The sequence below is a fragment of the Salvelinus alpinus genome, chromosome 34, assembly GCF_045679555.1.
Source record: "Salvelinus alpinus chromosome 34, SLU_Salpinus.1, whole genome shotgun sequence".
In the NCBI taxonomy this organism is placed as follows: domain Eukaryota; kingdom Metazoa; phylum Chordata; class Actinopteri; order Salmoniformes; family Salmonidae; genus Salvelinus; species Salvelinus alpinus.
Window position 1 is genome coordinate 19560213 of NC_092119.1, and position 9044 is coordinate 19569256.

The 9044-nt window shown below is 39.7% G+C and overlaps 1 protein-coding gene across 1 annotated transcript in view; it reads right to left on the minus strand.

Moving 5' to 3' along the window:
- The window catches only part of LOC139563861 (rho GTPase-activating protein 5-like), a 75502-nt gene that overhangs the window by 21460 nt on the left and 44998 nt on the right, over nucleotides 1-9044 (minus strand). The window lies entirely within an intron of this gene.

Here is a 9044-nt window from a genome sequence, read left to right on the forward strand (position 1 = left end):
TGAAGCTACTACTTGACCTGCTATCAACATGGTTCCACTGTGAAAAGGGCAGAAGAAGTTTAAAGACACTTTTCCATTTAGCAATGATTTCAGATCAGAGAAAAATAAAACACAGACCCAACCACCGTGATATTAAGCATGGCCCGAGACGATTTTTACACACACACACACACACACACACACACACACACACACACACACACACACACACACACACACAGTGTGGAGGAGGTGAAGGAAGAGGCTGTCAGTTTTGAGGGGTAGAGGATAAACAGGCCCTGGCCCTGGGATACAATAAGCAGCACTTCCAAACCTAATCTAACCAAACCAAACCTAACCACACCTAACCAAACCTAACCTAACCTAACCCAACCTAACCAAACCTAACCACACCTAACCACACCTAACCTAACCAAGCCCAACCAAACCTATCCTAACCTAACCAAACCACACCTAACCAAGCCCAGCCAAACCTAACCAAACCTAAACTAACCAAACCTAACCAAAACCTAACCTAACCTAACCTACTTACAAACCAGCCCAATAGCCAGGCCTATTTAGATGATTATTCATATTAAACATGATGAGGCATTGTCCTTGCATCGTCTAGAGACAGTCATTTGTCATTTTTATTAGGATCCCCATTAGCTAACGCCGTAACTCCAGCTAATCTTCCTGGGGTCCAACACCAATTAACAATACATTATAAATAACCACAAATCAAGACTTCACAAACATTCAACAAGTAGACAAAACAGACAATTAAAATACCTGACAGGAAACACATTTAACATTCAGTTGATCATTTCTACTTCCTGTCCAGTCATATGGTCTATAGCATTAGATGTTCTTTCTATTTCCTGTCCAGTCATATGGTCTATAGCATTAATGTTCTTTCTATTTCCTGTCCAGTCATATGGTCTATAGCATTAGATGTTCTTTCTATTTCCTGTCCAGTCATATGGTCTATAGCATTAGATGTTCTTTCTATTTCCTGTCCAGTCATATGGTCTATAGCATTAGATGTTCTTTCTATTTCCTGTCCAGTCATATGGTCTATAGCATTAGATGTTCTTTCTATTTCCTGTCCAGTCATATGGTCTATAGCATTAGATGTTCTTTCTATTTCCTGTCCAGTCATATGGTCTATAGCATTAGATGTTCTTTCTATTTCCTGTCCAGTCATATGGTCTATAGCATTAGATGTTCTTTCTATTTCCTGTCCAGTCATATGGTCTATAGCATTAGATGTTCTTTCTATTTCCTGTCCAGTCATATGGTCTATAGCATTAGATGTTCTTTCTATTTCCTGTCCAGTCATATGGTCTATAGCATTAGATGTTCTTTCTATTTCCTGTCCAGTCATATGGTCTATCACATTAGATGTTCTTTCTATTTCCTGTCCAGTCATATGGTCTATAGCATTAGATGTTCTTTCTACTTCCTGTCCAGTCATATGGTCTATAGCATTAGATGTTCTTTCTATTTCCTGTCCAGTCATATGGTCTATAGCATTAGATGTTCTTTCTATTTCCTGTCCAGTCATATGGTCTATAGCATTAGATGTTCTTTCTATTTCCTGTCCAGTCATATGGTCTATAGCATTAGATGTTCTTTCTATTTCCTGTCCAGTCATATGGTCTATAGCATTAGATGTTCTTTCTATTTCCTGTCCAGTCATATGGTCTATAGCATTAGATGTTCTTTCTATTTCCTGTCCAGTCATATGGTCTATAGCATTAGATGTTCTTTCTATTTCCTGTCCAGTCATATGGTCTATAGCATTAGATGTTCTTTCTATTTCCTGTCCAGTCATATGGTCTATCACATTAGATGTTCTTTCTATTTCCTGTCCAGTCATATGGTCTATAGCATTAGATGTTCTTTCTATTTCCTGTCCAGTCATATGGTCTATAGCATTAGATGTTCTTTCTATTTCCTGTCCAGTCATATGGTCTATAGCATTAGATGTTCTTTCTATTTCCTGTCCAGTCATATGGTCTATAGCATTAGATGTTCTTTCTATTTCCTGTCCAGTCATATGGTCTATAGCATTAGATGTTCTTTCTATTTCCTGTCCAGTCATATGGTCTATAGCATTAGATGTTCTTTCTATTTCCTGTCCAGTCATATGGTCTATCACATTAGATGTTCTTTCTATTTCCTGTCCAGTCATATGGTCTATCACATTAGATGTTCTTTCTATTTCCTGTCCAGTCATATGGTCTATAGCATTAGATGTTCTTTCTATTTCCTGTCCAGTCATATGGTCTATCACATTAGATGTTCTTTCTATTTCCTGTCCAGTCATATGGTCTATAGCATTAGATGTTCTTTCTATTTCCTGTCCAGTCATATGGTCTATCACATTAGATGTTCTTTCTACTTCCTGTCCAGTCATATGGTCTATAGCATTAGATGTTCTTTCTATTTCCTGTCCAGTCATATGGTCTATAGCATTAGATGTTCTTTCTATTTCCTGTCCAGTCATATGGTCTATAGCATTAGATGTTCTTTCTACTTCCTGTTCAGTCATATGGTCTATCACATTAGATGTTCTTTCTATTTCCTGTCCAGTCATATGGTCTATAGCATTAGATGTTCTTTCTATTTCCTGTCCAGTCATATGGTCTATAGCATTAGATGTTCTTTCTATTTCCTGTCCAGTCATATGGTCTATAGCATTAGATGTTCTTTCTACTTCCTGTCCAGTCATATGGTCTATCACATTAGATGTTCTTTCTATTTCCTGTCCAGTCATATGGTCTATAGCATTAGATGTTCTTTCTATTTCCTGTCCAGTCATATGGTCTATAGCATTAGATGTTCTTTCTATTTCCTGTCCAGTCATATGGTCTATAGCATTAGATGTTCTTTCTATTTCCTGTCCAGTCATATGGTCTATAGCATTAGATGTTCTTTCTATTTCCTGTCCAGTCATATGGTCTATAGCATTAGATGTTCTTTCTACTTCCTGTCCAGTCATATGGTCTATAGCATTAGATGTTCTTTCTATTTCCTGTCCAGTCATATGGTCTATAGCATTAGATGTTCTTTCTATTTCCCGTCCAGTCATATGGTCTATAGCATTAATGTTCTTTCTATTTCCTGTCCAGTCATATGGTCTATAGCATTAGATGTTCTTTCTATTTCCCGTCCAGTCATATGGTCTATAGCATTAGATGTTCTTTCTATTTCCTGTCCAGTCATATGGTCTATAGCATTAGATGTTCTTTCTATTTCCTGTCCAGTCATATGGTCTATCACATTAGATGTTCTTTCATTTCTGTCCAGTCATATGGTCTATAGCATTAATGTTCTTTCTATTTCCTGTCCAGTCATAGGTCTATACATTAGGTTCTTTCATTCCTGTCCAGTCATATGGTCTATAGCATTAGATGTTCTTTCTATTTCCTGTCCAGTCATATGGTCTATAGCATTAGATGTTCTTTTCTATTTCCTGTCCAGTCATATGGTCTATAGCATTAGATGTTCTTTCTATTTCCTGTCCAGTCATATGGTCTATAGCATTAGATGTTCTTTCTATTTCCTGTCCAGTCATATGGTCTATCAGCATTAGATGTTCTTTCTACTTCCTGTCCAGTCATATGGTCTATCAGCATTAGATGTTCTTTCTATTTCCTGTCCAGTCATATGGTCTATAGCATTAGATGTTCTTTCTATTTCCTGTCCAGTCATATGGTCTATAGCATTAGATGTTCTTTCTATTTCCTGTCCAGTCATATGGTCTATAGCATTAGATGTTCTTTCTATTTCCTGTCCAGTCATATGGTCTATAGCATTAGATGTTCTTTCTACTTCCTGTCCAGTCATATGGTCTATCACATTAGATGTTCTTTCTATTTCCTGTCCAGTCATATGGTCTATAGCATTAGATGTTCTTTCTATTTCCTGTCCAGTCATATGGTCTATAGCATTAGATGTTCTTTCTATTTCCTGTCCAGTCATATGGTCTATAGCATTAGATGTTCTTTCTATTTCCTGTCCAGTCATATGGTCTATCACATTAGATGTTCTTTCTATTTCCTGTCCATTCATATGGTCTATAGCATTAGATGTTCTTTCTATTTCCTGTCCAGTCATATGGTCTATAGCATTAGATGTTCTTTCTATTTCCTGTCCAGTCATATGGTCTATAGCATTAGATGTTATTTTATTTTTCTTGAAGGTGGATTTACTTTTTGCCTGAGAAATATGTATTGGTAAAGAGTTCCATTCAGCTATGGCTCTACATAAAAATGTAGATTTAAGGCGATTTGTCCTGTGCTTGGGTTGTCTTAGATGCCCTGAATTGACCTGTCTGGTTTGTTGGTTATGTGTGTTGCTAGTATGTACTAACTGGTCTGAAAAATACTGTGGGTTTTTGAAAAATATAACATTCCTAAAGAAAATCAGAAGACTGGATAGTAATTTGTTTTCAACGTGAAGCCATGAGAGATTGTGATGCATTTGGATAATATTCATATAGATAGAGCAATGAAGAGCTAATCTGACAGCCCTGTTTTGAGCCATTTGGAGCTTTTTTATATCTTTGCTGCTGATGACCATATAACTGGACAGTACTCTAAGTGTGATAGGACCAGGGATTGACCATATAACTGGACAGTACTCTAAGTGTGATAGGACCAGGGATTGACCATATAACTGGACAGTACTCTAAGTGTGATAGGACCAGGGATTGACCATATAACTGGACAGTACTCTAAGTGTGATAGGACCAGGGATTGACCATATAACTGGACAGTACTCTAAGTGTGATTGGACCAGGGATTGACCATGTAACTGGACAGTACTCTAAATGTGATAGGACCAGGGATTGACCATATAACTGGACAGTACTCTAAGTGTGATAGGACCAGGGATTGACCATATAACTGGACAGTACTCTAAGTGTGATAGGACCAGGGATTGACCATGTAACTGGACAGTACTCTAAGTGTGATAGGACCAGGGATTGACCATATAACTGGACAGTACTCTAAGTGTGATAGAACCAGGGATTGACCATGTAACTGGACAGTACTCTAAGTGTGATAGGACCAGGGATTGACCATATAACTGGACAGTACTCTAAGTGCGATAGGACCAGGGATTGACCATGTAACTGGACAGTACTCTAAGTGTGATAGGACCAGGGATTGACCATATAACTGGACAGTACTCTAAGTGTGATAGGACCAGGGATTGACCATGTAACTGGACAGTACTCTAAGTGTGATAGGACCAGGGATTGACCATATAACTGGACAGTACTCTAAGTGTGATAGAACCAGGGATTGACCATGTAACTGGACAGTACTCTAAGTGTGATAGGACCAGGGATTGACCATGTAACTGGACAGTACTCTAAGTGTGATAGAACCAGGGATTGACCATGTAACTGGACAGTACTCTAAGTGTGATAGAACCAGGGATTGACCATATAACTGGACAGTACTCTAAGTGTGATAGAACCAGGGATTGACCATATAACTGGACAGTACTCTAAGTGTGATAGGACCAGGGATTGACCATATAACTGGACAGTACTCTAAGTGTGATAGGACCAGGGATTGACCATATAACTGGACAGTACTCTAAGTGTGATAGGACCAGGGATTGACCATGTAACTGGACAGTACTCTAAGTGTGATAGGACCAGGGATTTACCATGTAACTGGACAGTACTCTAAGTGTGATAGAACCAGGGATTTACCATGTAACTGGACAGTACTCTAAGTGTGATAGGACCAGGGATTGACCATATAACTGGACAGTACTCTAAGTGTGATAGGACCAGGGATTGACCATATAACTGGACAGTACTCTAAGTGTGATAGAACCAGGGATTGACCATGTAACTGGACAGTACTCTAAGTGTGATAGGACCAGGGATTGACCATATAACTGGACAGTACTCTAAGTATGCACAGTGCCATTCGTTTTGTTACTAAACCACCTTATACGACCCACCACTGCGACCTGTATGCCCTAGTCGGCTGGCCCTCGCTACATGTTCGTCGTCAGACCCACTGGCTCCAGGTCATCTACAAGGCTATGCTAGGTAAAGTGCCGCCTTATCTCAGTTCACTGGTCACGATGGCTACACCCACCCGCAACACGCGCTCCAGCAGGTGTATCTCACTGATCATCCCTAAAGCCAAAACCTCATTTGGACGCCTTTCCTTCCAGTTCTCTGCTGCCTGCGACTGGAACGAATTGCAAAAATCTCTGAAGTTGGAGACTTTTATCTCCCTCAACAACTTTAAAAATCTGCTATCCGAGCAGCTAACCGATCGCTGCAGCTGTACATAGTCCATCTGTAAACTACCCACCCAATTTACCTACCTCACCCCCCATACTGCTTTTATTTATTTACTTTTCTGCTCTTTTGCACACCAGTATCTCTTCTTGCACATGATCATCTGATGATTTATCACTCCAGTGTTAATCTGCTAAATTGTAATTATTCGATTTATTGCCTACCTCATGCCTTTTGCACACATTGTATATAGATTCTCTTTTTTTTCTACCATGTTATTGACTTGTTTATTGTTTACTCCATGTGTAACTCTGTGTTGTCTGTTCACACTGCTATGCTTTATCTTGGCCAGGTCGCAGTTGCAAATGAGAACTTGTTCTCAACTAGCCTACCTGGTTAAATAAAGGTGAGAAAAAAAAAAAAAAAAAAAAAAAAAAAAAGTGTGATAGGACCAGGGATTGACCATGTAACTGGACAGTACTCTAAGTGTGATAGGACCAGGGATTGACCATGTAACTGGACAGTACTCTAAGTGTGATAGGACCAGGGATTGACCATGTAACTGGACAGTACTCTAAGTGTGATAGGACCAGGGATTGACCATATAACTGGACAGTACTCTAAGTGTGATAGAACCAGGGATTGACCATATAACTGGACAGTACTCTAAGTGTGATAGGACACACACTCTTGTGTGTGTGTGTGTGTGTGTGTGTGTGTGTGTGTGTGTGTGTGTGTGTGTGTGTGTGTGTGTGTGTGTGTGTGTGTGTGTGTGTGTGTGTGTGTGTGTGTGTGTGTGTGTGTGTGTGTGTGTGTGTGTGTAGAAAACACTACACAAGAGCAGCTGCTTTACGAGAGCCACTGGGGACATTTCCATGCATGATGAGATAGAGATAAGAGCTTCTACTTTATAGTGCAGAGTGTAACACTGACTCCCTCTTAACGCTGTCATTCATGACTTATGTTCATATTTCCTGTAACTATTTCATTTGAAGCCAGTTAAGATATGTTTCCTGTAACAACTAAAAAGCCATTCAATGTTTGTTAGGGTCTATTCTGAGAAGCGACCGAAAGCATCATACTAAGACAGCGCTAGGGCTAAATAACCCAGTCTAACGACTTACTTTACATACAGACATGCAGGTCACAGCCATAGAATCTATCTAGCCTAATCTTGTTCTACTCATTCTATTTCTATGTTCACAGCACCTGTCAGTTCTAGAGGTCGACCGATTATGATTTTTCAACGCCGATACCGATTAATCGGCCGATTTATTTATTTGTAGTAATGACAATTACAACAATACTGAATGAACACTTTTATTTTAACTTAATATGATACATCAATAAAATCAATTTAGCCTCAAATAAATAATGAAACATGTTCAATTTGGTTTAAATAAGGCAAAAACAAAGTGTTGGAGAAGAAAGTAAGAAAGCTAATGTTTAAGTTCCTTGCTCAGAACATGAGAACATGAGAACACATGAAAGCTGGTGGTTCCTCTTAACATGAGTCTTCAATATTCCCAGGTAAGAAGTTTGAGGTTGTAGTTATTATAGGAATTATAGGACTATTTCTCTCTATACCATTTGTATTTCATATACCTTTGACTATTGGATGTTCTTATAGGCACTATAGTATTGCCAGTGTAACAGTATAGCTTCCATCCCTCTCCTCGCCCCTACCTGGGCTCGAACCAGGAACACATCGACAACAGCCACCCTCGAAGCAGCGTTACCCATCGCCCCAGAGCAAGGCAAACAACTACTTCAAGGTCTCAGAGCGAGTGACGTCACCGATTGAAACGCTATTAGCGCGCACCCCGCTAACTAGCTAGCCATTTCACATCGGTTACACCAGCCTAATCTCGGGAGTTGATAGGCTTGAAGTCATAAACAGCGCAATGCTTGAAGCACAGCGAAGAGCTGCTGGCAAACGCACGAAAGTGCTGTTTGAATGAATGCTTACGAGCCTGCTGCTGCCTACCACCACTCAGTCAGACTGCTCTATCAAATATCAAATCATAGACTTAATTATAACATAATAACACACAGAAATACGAGCCTTTGGTCATTAACATGGTCAAATCCGGAAACTATCATTTCGAAAACAAAACGTTTATACGGAACCGTTCTGTATTTTATCTAACGGGTGGCATGCCTAGTGTAAATATTGCTGTTACATTGCACAACCTTCAATGTTATAATTATGTACAATTCTGGCAAATTAATTACGGTCTTTGTTAGGAAGAAATGGTCTTCACACAGTTCGCAATGAGCCAGGCGTCCCAAACTGCTGCATATACCCTGACTTTGCTTGCACGGAACACAAGAGAAATCGGTCCTAATTAATCGCCCATTCCAATTAATCGGTCGACCTGTGTGTGTGTGGTGTGTGTGTGTGTGTGTGGATGCTGATGGGCCAAGGTTTTTGACTGGAAGTGACCCTGCCTGTACTTTAGTCAAATAACTGGGAAGAAGGTTGCAGCCAAAGACAATAAGAACAAAATGAACTCAACTGGGGGAGGGAAGCACAATAGGGAAGTTATCCGAATTGAGATGTGTTCTACAAGCCGGATGTTTCATTGTCCTGCTCCCTAACTACACATTAACTGAACATCACCTCCACTACTACTACCACCACCTCCACTACTACAACCACTACCTCCACTACTACTACCACCACTACTACAACCACCACTATTACAACCACCACTACTACAACCACCACTACTACAACCACTACCTTCACTACTACTACCTCCACTACCTTCACTACTAC